This window comes from Agelaius phoeniceus, chromosome 3, assembly GCF_051311805.1.
Source record: "Agelaius phoeniceus isolate bAgePho1 chromosome 3, bAgePho1.hap1, whole genome shotgun sequence".
Lineage (NCBI taxonomy): Eukaryota > Metazoa > Chordata > Aves > Passeriformes > Icteridae > Agelaius > Agelaius phoeniceus.
Window position 1 is genome coordinate 87,316,257 of NC_135267.1, and position 13,355 is coordinate 87,329,611.

At 39.4% G+C, this 13,355-nt stretch overlaps 1 long non-coding RNA gene across 2 annotated transcripts in view; it reads left to right on the top strand.

Annotated features, from left to right (window-relative positions):
• LOC143693595 (uncharacterized) overlaps positions 1-10,217 on the top strand; it is a 44,007-nt gene extending 33,790 nt beyond the window's left edge. For both annotated transcript variants that reach the window (XR_013181448.1, XR_013181449.1), the window contains exon 5: positions 9,504-10,217. This is a non-coding gene — a long non-coding RNA (uncharacterized LOC143693595). The remainder of the gene's footprint in view (positions 1-9,503) is intronic.
• The last annotated feature ends 3,138 nt before the right edge of the window (positions 10,218-13,355 follow it).

A 13,355-nucleotide genomic window follows, 5' to 3' on the forward strand; every position in this document is an offset into this window, starting at 1 on the left:
ATATTAGGAAAAATCTTTTTCCCTGTTAGAATGGTCAGGCATTGGAGGAAATTGCCCAGGAAGGTGGTGGTGTCACCAGCCCTAGAGGTGCTTAAGAGGCCCCTGGATCTGGCACTGGATGATGTTTTTAGTGAGCTACAGTGCTAGTGCTGGGTTCATGGTTGGACAGGATGATCTTAAAAATCTCATTCAACATTGATGATTCTATGATCTGTAAATGGTGCCAGTGTGGGGCATTCCACAACCTCCTGGGTAACCTATTCCAGTGTCTCACCACCCTCAATCACCTCTCTCACCTTATCTGAGTCATGATCATTACTCAGCTGTCTGTGACTATAGATCAAATACTGACATCACAACCCAACACAATAACTCAACATGTCCTATTCCTTGATAATCTCTGGATGATAATGTAATAATTTTGGTTTCCAAGAGATGTCTTGTTTTATTTACTCCTTTCCATTTTGTGATGTGTACTTAGCCAAAGTCAATATCTATGATCAGGAGACGACTGGATATCTGACATCCCTTTGTCTACAGAATTGTCTTTCTACTGCTTAATGTATTCAGTGGCACATTTCATATATGGCATTATTTCTTCCACAGATACAGTGGTTAATGCATGTGTCTGGGAATTGCATTTCCCTTTGATTTATTAGCTAAGCACAAAGGCTTTGTCCTATTATTGCCATCTTTATTCACACAAGTCTTGGCACGTTTCAGCAATTCCAGCTACAGCTCATTTAGGGCTGTTTTCTTTTGAGCCTTGTTTGTTTCATCTAATTACTTTTGCAATAACTATTTTTAGGTTTTTGACATTCATTTGTACTGGGGTAGTTTATTCTTTATGTGTTTTTATATCCTGGCTTGGTCTCCTAAGTGAGTCTCCTCAGCTGTGTGCATTTAGTTTGTTCCTTGGTAATTACAGGAGACCTTCCTGAGAGGAATAAAAATGTAAACATACTGGTGGCATGTGAGTGGCATCTGAATGATGTCAGTGAGCAAAATATACTGGTAAGAGTGGTAAGCCCAGGAGAATATCTGCATAAGGATATCCCTTTCAGATCTGGTGCTGCAATTCTTGCTCCTGCATTATATCAAGAGATTGGACTGGAGTTTTATTGTAAGCCTACTTTTCTCACTGTCAATGATCTGCCAAAATTTAAGAGAAACACATTTTTGATTCCTATCTTGAAAAGTTAGTTTCACAGCTTGCTTTCCTAATGGGTATATAAAATGAATTCTTCTATTGGCTCTTAGATCTATCACTGTTAATTTTCAGTTCTCTGAACTTCCCACTTCTGTCTCTTGTAAAGAGAATAAAGCAACTAAAGAACCAATTAATGATATTCACAGCCAGCCAAAGCCCAGAACTGTTTTCTCACAGCTCCCTTGAAGTGCCAGTGATGACGCCACACTTAAGATTGTGTAGGTTTTGTTTGCTAATGTCAATAAAGCCCTCCAAGAATCCTGTGCAATGAGTGACAGATATGATATCTGAAGGCAGATATAAAACATTTTGTGCCTTAGCAACATGATATAGGACCTGGATTCTGAGCCCAGCTTACTCCAATAAAGGGTTTTCACTGTCAGTCATAGATTCAGACTTGTCTTTCTCATCAAAAGAATACCAGGGAAATATCATTTACTATGCGTGGGCCTTGTTTCGCCTGCAAACCCACAGTCCCTTCAAACTTTGCTGGCTGTGGAAAAGTTAGTTAATCAAAACATTAATGAACCCCTAGACAGTGCTTTTATGTGTTTCTGTATTTTGTACATAGTCATAGAGAGCAACAACATACTGTCTTAAGAACATGATATTCCAGATAGCCAAGCACACAACTCTTGTCAGCTCAGTTATTGGTTTGAACCTGCACCCCACTAAATGCTCTTTGTATATCGACTATTCTTTTTTAGAGGAATATTTCTTTTGTATTTGCCATAGCTTCCACTGCCTCTTAGACATTTTTCAAATATGAAAGATGTTCCCCTAAAGAACATTCAGAATAAAGGATGAAATTGTCAATAAGTAAAGCCTGCTGACAATATCCCTGAGTGTTCAAGAGGCAGAATGACTTTGGTGCTACAATGGACACATGCAGAGAGCAGCAAACCCCCTGGTGTGGAAATAACATCATTTGGCTGTCTGCTTATCAGCTTCCTGGTAAATAGAGATCAAGAGCTTTTATCACCTGAATGAGCATGTGAAGTTGGTAATGTTTGCAATTAGCAAAAAATACTCAAATTTTTGAGTGGTTGCTCAGACTGCCCATTATGGCCAGAGGCCTCTTACACAATGTGCCAGAATAGTCAGAGAAAGAAGCTGCTAGAAAAGAATTTCTGCAGGTGATTAACCTAATGAGCATGAGGATTTTCATATTAGCTGTCAGCTTATTCTGGTGCCAGTACTTGGAACTCATGACTGTGATTCTTGTAATTCTGCTCCTGGCTTTCATATGGTTGTATTTTTTTTTATGTTAGGAAGCATTTTTGGTTTTGGTTTTGTTTTTCTGGCTTGGCTTCTTCGCAAAATGACGGTAGTATTCACTTACCTCACAGAGTTACTGTAAACCTTAATTAAGCTTCCCCTGATCAGCTTGGAGAGGGCTGGACAAAAGCTGCTGTCGAGGTAACAGCAATTTTCTGGGACCAAGCAGTGTTGAGCAGCATGGGGTATTTCATATCCCAGCTCTTACCTGCTGCTGTGTCAGACAATGGGGTGAGATATTATCTTGGTAGATTAAGAGGTAGCTAGAAAAACTAGACACATTTTCAGACTCTTTTTTTTATAAATAGGAACCTGACAAAATTGATTTGTTGAGGTTGAAATTATGCATGCATTTGGCTATAGCTGGAAGATTCAAGCTTCATTAAAAGAATAATTAAAGAGAAAGAGAAGGAGTCCGTTCAAAAACTAAAAAGAACATTTCCCTTTGCCCTTTCCAGAATTGAACCATTTTTGTTTGTAAATGTCAGCCTATTTTGTTTTTACAAACTAAAAAGTATGCTTTCACTTTTCAATTTGAACTAACATTTTTCATTTTAACATTAACATTGTATGCCACAAACAGAAATCGAAGCTATCGGCTGTATGTCTGGAAGGACTGTAAATGAATATCATATCCTTGTGAACTCAGAACATGACAGAGGCTTCTCTCCAAGATCTGTACATCCTTCCTAGAAGATGGAAATAAAACTAGGCTCACAAGGGGCTGTTTTAATATTACAGATGAACCTGAGATAAGCAGATGTTGAGGGAAGCTAGAGCAGTGGTTAAAGGACTGTGGTAATCTTCAGGAGCTCCAAAACCAGACTCAGCTTCATCCCCACCTCACTGCCAGTTCTGGGTGCCATTGTCACCTTTTCTCTTGTGACTCAGTTTGCAATGTTCCACCTCATGGTGATCAGAGTGGAGAAGAGCTCCGCTGATTTCTGTTTTTCATTTGCAGGCTTGGATTTCACTCGAATCCACTGCTTTGTGTGATTTTCTTTCGGGATGAGGGGAGGAGGTTGGATATATTGGGCAGCAGCCATGTTCTTTTCAGCCAATGCCTGAAGCAGTGATGGCCCAAAAGGTCACTATAACTATCATGTAAAATACTTCCAAACTAAGTATAGCAACAAAGACCTTCAGGAACAAAGAATGGACCTCCATATGAGTTGGAAGCCCACAGTGGATTTGCAATATATTTTGGGTGTGGTAATTCATAAACAACATGCCATCTCCTGCAAGTTCTGCAAGATAATTCAGGACTGGTAATATGGGTTTCTGCATCAAAGACACTCTTCCTAATGCTTAGCATTGGCCATGGCATATAATTCTGGAGTGAGCCCAAAGGAGAGCCTCAAAGATGATCAGAGGGGTAGGTAGAGCTGGGGTTGTTCAACCTGGAAAAGGCCAAGCTTACCTTGTCCTCCCAGTACCTAAATGGGTCTTATGAAAGGGAGGGAGAGGTTTAAAATCAGTTTAAAATCACTGCCCCTTACCCTGTCACTATCTGTCCGCTTTTTATGTGGACAGATAGTGACAGGGTAAGGGGCAGTGATTTTAAACTGAAAGAGAGTGGGTTTAGAAAAGATGTTAGGAACAAATTCTTTACTGAGGGGGTGATGAAGCACTTGAAGAGGCTGCTCAGTGGGGCTGTGGATACTTCATCCCTGGAAGTGTTGAAGGCCAGGCTGGATGGGACTCTGAGTAAGCTGGGATAGTGGAAGGTGTCTCTGCCCATGGCTAGATCATCTTTGGGCCCCTTCCAACCCAAACAATTCAATGATCCTATGAGAATATTGGAAAAAGGACATGGATGCTGAGGAACTCAAAAAAATGCAAAAAATGTACATTAAAAATAAGATAATTAAATTTTTGTAAATTTATGCATATTTAATAGCTTTAAAATGTTAGTAATTTCAAGAGTTAATTTTATTTTATAAATAAATAAATAGATTTTATTTATTTGTTGTGGCCTTCTCATCCCTCAAGGTGTTCAAGGCCAAGTTGGATGGGGATGTGAGCGACCATTGGGATCTGAATAAATCCATGGCAGGGTGTTTGGAACAAAATGACCTCTAAGGTCCCTTCCAAACCTAACTATTCTATGATTCTATGATTCTATTTTCAAGTGGGATGGAGAATCTAAAATGGTACATTTTAGCCCTTTGTTTTAAACCAAAATTAAATATTTCAGAAATAAGTAATGCTATGTCAAGATCAATTGCCAAAGAATATGATGTTGAGGAAAACAACCCAAATTATAAGATTTTAAGCAATCATTCAAGTGTTTTTTTCCCAAAGTTATGCTAAGCCCAGGGTAGACCAGCAGTCTTTTCACAATCTTGCAAAGTCACATTGTTTCTGGAGGAAATAATAAAGCCTCCCCCTTGCTTTTTAGAAAATGTAACTGTGAGGATTTAGTGTTATTTAGGATCAGTAGCAAAGCAAAGGAATAAAGTGATTGAATGCTTTGCTTGAAAATAGAGATTTAAATTCCTATGTCCTTTATCTTGAGCCTTGTAAAGCTTATTGAACCACTGAGGTTCAGACTCTGGGGTTTTTTGTTTTGTTAGCTGCAGGACTTTTGATTCTGCTGTGATGGCACAGTTTGTCCTAAAGTGAAGCAAATGTAGAAAGTGGAAAGACAAAATGGAAGCAATGTGTCATTAAGTGGTTGATTCCATAAAATTTAATGGAGATGTCAGGAAAGATAGAAAATATGGAGAAAAATAGAGTAATTATCTAGCTAGATAATAAAAATATCTCTTAGTAATGTAAAATACTTTTCTGAAGAAGTGAAATTGGGTTATAAATATTGAGAGTACCAAACCCTCCTCTAATCAATTTAGAGGCCTACAAGTAAGAATAACTGTGTTATGAAAATCAGGTTGGAGCTGTGGAAATTGAATTATTAGAAATGTTTGTACTTTAAAACTAGATTTTGAAAGGACCTCAAGCTTAAGCAAGTCTTCAGTTCATACCCCCTTGAGTGGGAGAACAGCATTTTGAAGGCACGAATCAGGTGTCTTTAATAGCTATGAGGTGCTCTTTAGATGTGGTCAGTCCTCCACAGTAAGGGGTTATACAAAGAACCAATTCCCAAAGGGATGCTGGAAGGCACTGATTCTTAGAGATGTGGTCATGTCTTGTACAGCAAATCGTTCTTATTGGTCTTTCTGCTTGCACTGGGGGTGAAAGCGGCAGTGTTTAGTATCATTTGGAGAATGCAAAATATTTTCTTCTCTGTCTTCATATAAGCAGATGTTCTGTGTGTGGAGTAAACCAAACTCTGCTTATGACTCCCCCAGTTACCTAGCTCCTGACATGGTGTTAGTCACACCATCCTACAGCTTTCCCAAATACCAGGCAGCAAATCTGATCACCTTTATGCATCCACAGTGTGCTAAAGACAAAAAATCCCAAAGCACAAAAGTGTTTTACAGTGATGTCTGGATGCCCTCCTCATCCCTACTTATTGTATGAGCAACAAGGTAGGAATACAGCACACTGTGGCACCAGGAACTCAGGTAATTTTTTTGTAAAGCACATGAGTAAGATTACATTATATGGCTACATTACTCGTGTTAAAATACAGAAATCATTGAAACCATCACAGAAAACAGGTTTATTGAGATGCATCAGTTTTGCAGGACTAGATCCAAAAAAGAAAAAATATGGATAGATACAGATATTGTCAACAGGAAGGGACCAGAAACTCTGGAGCAATATAACTTAAAAACTTCTGCCTTAGCAAGGAGCTAGCCATGTGTCACTACTAACACAGAATGGAGAACTCCCATAAAGAAATTATATCTAAGAGAAAGAAACTCTGAAATAAAACTTCTGCAGAGTCATTACAAAGAAAGGGCTTTCTGACAGCTTTGTGCTCTCTGGCTTCATTTTGGAGTGTATAATTGGTGTGATAGGAATAATTTATTTGTTTGCATCTTAGGTTTAATGAGTGGCACTGGGTAAATAAAGACAAGAACAGCAACCTACCAAGCCCCAAGCTGCTGCAGCTGATGTCTCCTGTACAGGTCCTGGTGGATCTGCAACTTGTCAAGAGCAGTGATTCTATTAGTGAACACAAAGTCAATATTGCTTTCTTTTCATCCAATTATAGTCAGTAAAATCATCAGGGTTATGAATGTTTGAAGGCCCAGCTGGTGCTTTGATTTCTTCAAGGAGAAAATTTTTCTTGACTTGCACTTCCATTCTTGTCAGGTCATCTGCATTATTCTGCACTGGCAGTGATATGAGGGGAATGGGACTCAGAGTCTGTGAGTGATGCTTTTGGAATATCCTGTATTAATGTCTGAACAGCTTCATGCTTGGGAGCAACCTAATTCCAGCTTGCTCCAGTAGTACAGGTTAAAAAGCATAAATTGTTCTCTTTGCTAGTGTAGTACATTTTGTTTGAGGTTTTCAAATGGCTCTGCGAAGCTTAGGAAGTTTCACAATCGTTCTTAATGCCTGAGAAAGCTGTGAGGAAAAAATGGAAACCAACGTACTCAGAGGTATCTAGTAGTTTTGACTGCAGTATTTCAGGGGTTTTGGAGGGTTTATTTGTTTGTTTGTTGAGGATGTTTTTTTGTATACCAAATAGAGCTGAAGCTTGGTTACTCTTCTGTGCTGCAGGATCAGCAGGAGGCCTCGGCATGTGCCCAATTCCACGTGCTCTGGTCCTGTGTGCACAGCCTGTGCTGCACACAGACTGGCTGTCCTGACATGCTGAGTCCTTAATCATCTCAAGGGGATTTAAGAGCAGCTCAGGCTGCTACACAAACAGACGAACAAGTAGTTTGTAACCACTTCCAGTTGGTACCCTGGAATTCTCACATTTGTGGTTAAGGTTCTTTGAGGGAAAAGGTTGAGAGTGTATTAAGCTAACAGAGCAAGCTGGAAACACATATGATTACCCTAATGGTGACACATGAAGTAATACAGAGCCATGAAAGATTTGTTCTAATCAAATTGCTGGAAAATCAACCATGAGACACAAGCTGATCTGAGGCCCATGGCATGGGGACTTCTGGGAACAGTTTGGCATGGGTCACTATGATGTCCTCTTAAATGGAAAAAGTTTCGAGGACTGCAGCAATATCTGTGCTGGGTTCAGCAGAGCTATTCAATCCTCCAGTCTACTTGTCTCCTGCCCTGGCTCCCCAGTCCTAATCCCCAACTGAAAAATTACTTATTGGCCAGCTACTCTTGTGAATAGCAATTTCTTTTAGTGATGTAATTTCATTTTCATACCCCCATGATTGACTATTAAATCTCATTTATGGGTGATTAACATTATCTTCTATAATCCATATACTGGTAGTTTTCATTGATCCACCACCTTTGGGCGGTGTCATAATCATTTTACGGTCCTAGGTGCAATACCAGGCTTAAAAAAGAAAATTTAAAAAATATCTTGATCTATTTTATTCAACGTCATGTTCTCTTTGAGGGGCTAATTTGAACAGACTGAGATAAGAATTACACTTTGTTTAAGGAGTCAGTGAGAAATTGCTATTTGCAGCTCATGCTCTGCTGATATCTGAATCTCATTGTGCCCGTGGATATCAAGTGCTCTGATACTCACAGATCCTGCTGAGTAGCAGACTCTGACTACATGTACCCGAATCAGTGTTGAGATGTGGTTACATATCAGTCTAGACTTAGTTTAGCTGGGTTTCTTATTATTTATTTATTTATCTGTTTCATTGGCTCATCCATAAATGGTCATCATATTCTGCTATTACTGGTTAATATAAAATGTAAAAATATATTTGAATTTATTGATGGGAGAAATGCAATTACTGTAAATAATTGCACCAGCAGTATCTCCTGAATTTATTGATGGGAGAAATGCAATTACTATAAGTGGTTTTACTTTCAATAAATGGTGCCAAACCCCCGGTATTAGGAAGAAGTTTACTGGAATTCAGACTAATGGCTGCAAAATGGTACTTCTTTAAGCAATTTTGTCATAGCTGGGATAAATTGGCTCCTTCATATGGTTGCAATGCTCAACAGCTGTGACTGTAAGTAGCTTACTGGAAATTGTTCTTCAGACTGTGCTGGTTCTACTAGAACTGTTTGCATTTGCTCGCCATCTAACTGAATTTATGAAGTTTGGGTAAAAAGAAAAGCAGTCATTTTTGCTGTGTTATGGCCACACAGTCTGTTTGACTTGTCTAAGATTCTGTTGCCTAAGGCAGGGCACTGAATCAATTGTGTATTTTGTTGATACAGAGGATTCATAAGATTTGATGACTTTATGTTTACTTTGGTGTCTCTCTTTCTTTGGGTTACTTGTAGATGTCTCTTATCTCAGGTGGCAGCTAGTAGCAATTAGCTTTCCCTTGGCTGAGATCACTGCCCTCAGAAATGGAGCAGTGCATTTCATTGAGCAGAGGAAATTGAGTTTTTTGACAGCCAGTTTTGGTTGCGATAACCACAGACCAAACAGAGATGCCCCAGTGCAATTACAAGGCAATTTTCTTCAGGCTTTATAGCTTGCTGAGTTTTTCAAATGTAAAGAAAAGTGAGAAAAAAAGGTATTTTAGTCATAAAAGCATTAAGTTATTTGGGTTGTTATTGTTGCTACTGCTGTGTACTGTTACTTAAGTAGATGAAGGTGCATATTTGTGACTTATGCTATGTACTTTCATCACAATCAATCTGTATCTCTTACAGCATTCACTCAGGAATTTCTGGATCACTGTGGGAGATTAAGTCACCTCTTTCTTGATAAATGTACTCTAAAGATGTGCCAGGTGATACTGCTGGTACAATGCCAAGAGTAAGTGCTTCTCCATGTAACAGATCCATGGGATCCTTACCAATGGATGTTGCAGGTACAAGGAGTTTAGATGGGCTCAGTGAGAGATGGCAGAGGACCTTGGTGGAGATATTCATTGGTGTTGCTACATAAACAAAACACAAAATGCCCAAGAAATCCGTGGACAAGTATTAGAATAGAAAGTACTATACTTGCTTATGCTGTTCTTGTTTTTCCTAGGTTTCCACTAGTGACCACTGTTGAAGACAGAAGTCTGGGCTAAGTGTGCTCTGAATCCAGGATACAGTCCCATTCTCCTTCTAGCTCCAGCCTGCCCTGTCCTGTCCTGTTCAATACATACCCAATCTTGCTCCATCCAGCCTATATTTCAGAATTAAATTTCTCCAGCACAGAAATTTTATTGAGCTCTTCTTCTAAGTTGAATGTCAGTTGGAGTTCTCCATATCAAAATTACCTTGCACTTTTTTAACAGTGGGAACTTTATTTTACTTTTTACTACTGTTCCAACCATTCTTATCAACATACCACTGTTTTATGCTTTATTCATCCATGTTGTGTCTAATCTTTAGTCATTTTTTGCCCTTTATTTTTGGAATTCTCTAAGAACTGTTTGCTTGTTGAACACCAAAGATTATTTTCTTTCCCATAGTTATAACTTCTTGACTTTTCCCTGAATCTGTTGGTAACTCATATATTTTTAAAATTATTTTGAGAAAAAAAATGATGGTATATTACTCTGTCATCAAAAATACATTTGATGAGTTTGGGCACTTGTAAATCACTGATCTGCATTCACATTGCATGCACACTGCTAGAGCTGCAATGTATAGAAATTAATATTCTAGACAGACTTTGTACTGAGGGTAGGATTACATAGGTCACATGTTAAGTTTGAGGCACATGAGCAAGTTACAAGAATAAAGTTGATGTCACCCATCATTTAGGTTGGAAAAGGCCTCTGGGATTGAGTCCAATCTTTTACTGATCATGACCTTGTCAACTAGACCGGAGCCCTAAGTGCCATGTCCAGTTGCTCCTTGTGCATCTCCAAGGATGATGACTCCACTACATCATAGGGAAGTCAGTCCCAATAATTGACAACTCTTTCAGTGAGGAAATTCCTCCTGATGTCTAACCTGAACCTCCCCTGGTGCCGCTTGAAGCTGTGTCCTCTCATCCGGTTGATGGTTGCCTTGGAGAAGAGGCTGATCCCCACTTGGCTACAGCCTCCTTTCAGGGAGTTGTAGAGAGTGATAAAGTCACCTCTTTTTCTCCAGGCTAAGCAACCCCAGCTCCCTCAGCTGCTCCTCATAGGACTTGTGTTCCAGACCCTTCACCAGCTCCATTGCTCTTCTCTGGACATACTCCAGAACCTCAAAGTTTTTCTTGTAGAGAAGGGGCGAGAATTGGACACAGCACTTGAGGTGGGGCTTCACAGTGCCAAGTAAAGGGGGACAATTACTGCCCTGGTCCTGCTGGCCACACTATTTTTATAAAAACAAGGATGCCAATGGCCTTCTTGGCCACCTGGGCACATGCTGGCTCATGTTCAGCCACTGTTCCACTGTTGGCCAGCACCCCGAGGTCCTTTTGTGCTGGGCAGCTTTCCAGCCACTCTTCCCCCAGACTGTAGCATGGGGTGGTGTGGTTCATGTGCAGGACCCAGCACTCAGCCTTGTTGAACTTCTTACCATTGGTCTTGGCTGACATATCCAGACCCCTCTGCAGAGCTCTCCTGTGCTCCAGCAGTACCACACTCCCACTCAATTTGGTGTCAGACACAAATTTATTGAGGGAACATCTGGTCTCCTCCTCTAGGTCATCAATAAAGATATTAAACACGACTGGGCCCAGTAGTCAACGGTCTTAAAAATCAATAACTGGGTCAACCCACAGAAGTGACTGGGCCAGTTTGATACTACAGGAATATAAAATCTGACAGTTTTATTTATCAGGACAAATACTTTTTACAGAGTGGGACTGGTTTAAATCAGAAAAATTTTAGAAATTTTAGCAACAAATACGTGGGCAGAATGATGTCTCTTTTCTGGCCTAGCATGTGCAGCCCTAACATTGGTTAATATTTGGACCATGCAAGTGATCTCACTGATGCCAATAGCCCTTGAAAATGAATGAGGTTGTACAGATCAGTTCTTAGACTCATAACACCTCCTAGTTTGCTGCTCACACCTCCTCTATACTTTAAACATCACCTTTGCCTGTGGCCTGCTGGGTCCATCAAAGTAGTGAGTTGAAGCAAATACTGCTGAAGCCAAAGGGTTGGAAGAGAGAAGACTGAGAAGAAAAGCATTTGAAGATGAGGGAGGAGGTTAGTCCTACCTCCTGAAGAGCTCATCCAAACTTGAGTCCCACTTCTATTAAAGGGTATAAGGTCTAAAGTTCCATTTGCAGCCCACAGAGCATGTTCTGAGGAATCAGTCTGTGGCTGTACAGTGTCTCTCCTGTCATCTCTAAACTGGGTCTTCATACTCATCCCATACACATATTCATATCTGCAACAGTTTTGCTACCTACACAGACCTTTATAAATAAAGACATTGCTGAGCCATGTGTTTGGGTGCAGAGGCTCCTTAAAAATATCCTGGGTGAAGTGCAGGTTCCAGCAATTATTGGCAGGATGGAGATGAGGGGAGAGTACAGCTGGAATGTTGGGGAGGAAGGATTTGTGGTAGCTTGGGTTGTTAACTATAGATGTGTAGGCACTGTTTTTATTTATTATATCTATATTTTATAAACAAATACACTTACACAAGGAAAAAAGGAAAGAAAAAAAGGCTATACATGAGATGGCACGAGAGAGAGAGAAAGAAAAAAACCCAAAGATAAATTACAGACATGGTTGGGCTTTATAAAACAGTTTGTATTTAGGTTGCTGTTGGAGGACAGAAATCATTGCCCAGAGCCAATAAATAGCAGGTAGCAAGGATCACATCTGTTTTGCATTGTAATTAAAATTTCAAATAAGCAGCTAAAATGCATGTTTTCTGTAACAAACTGGCTGTGGTGTTTTGAGAGCTTTCTGATGAGATGAAAGCTGTAAGGATGTAAGTGAGGTCATCTGAGTTATACCATCAGCAGCCTGTCCTATCAGTCATTGGTATTATAGTTATTTGTGTGGAGGTAACACATTAAACCCATAATTTTAATTGCAGCCCAGTAGGTATTTCTGACTACCCAGCACAACCTTTGCCCCAGAGAGTTTATAGTGTGAATGCACAGTTGAAAAAAAAAAAAAGATGAGAGAGAAAATGAGCACAAGGAGTTACAATTATCTGAGACAATGATAATTTTTCATGTCAGTCAGAGAGATAGGAATGGAATCCAAAAGTTTAAATTCCTAGCGCTATGCCTTAGGCATAAGAACACATCACGTTGGCCCGCAGTGCATGCTCACGATACTGTTATTTTTGTGAAAGTGTTTCACAAGCAGTGATGACTTAAAAGACAATAGAGAAAACCCCAAATATGCTTTGTGGCTGCCACTGGGAAGCTTCAGAATTATATAACTATCCATTACATCCATTTACATGCATAATCTCTTTTTCTCTGTGCTGATTTTTGCTCTTGCCTAGAAAGATTTAGATGGAGGCAGAGAAATTTATGTGGCTTATGCAATAATGGAGATAGGCAATAGGGTTCATCCTCTACAGGAAAGGGCAGTATTGAACAGTATGTGTTGAAAATAAACATTTTAAAACCAACAGGCTAATTTCTGCAGGAGTAGTAAATAAGCTATGGATTTTTGTAAATGGCTTATGTTAATATCTAATATCTCTTCAAAAAAAAGAAAAAATATCTAAATCACAATCTGTATTGCTGCAGGCCTGCCATTTACACAATTTATATATGTTAAAAGAGAAAAATGAAACAGACCAGTGAACAGCAGGCCATTTAGGCTAATTCTTTGATGGAACAATTAAGCTGGGATTTCATTAATCAAACATTAGAAAGTAAAAATGTAAATAATATCAGGCAACAAAGTTTTGTGGAAAGTAGGCCTTGTCAAATAAACCTTTAATCTTTTTTGGCAAGATTACAAGTCTGGTTAAT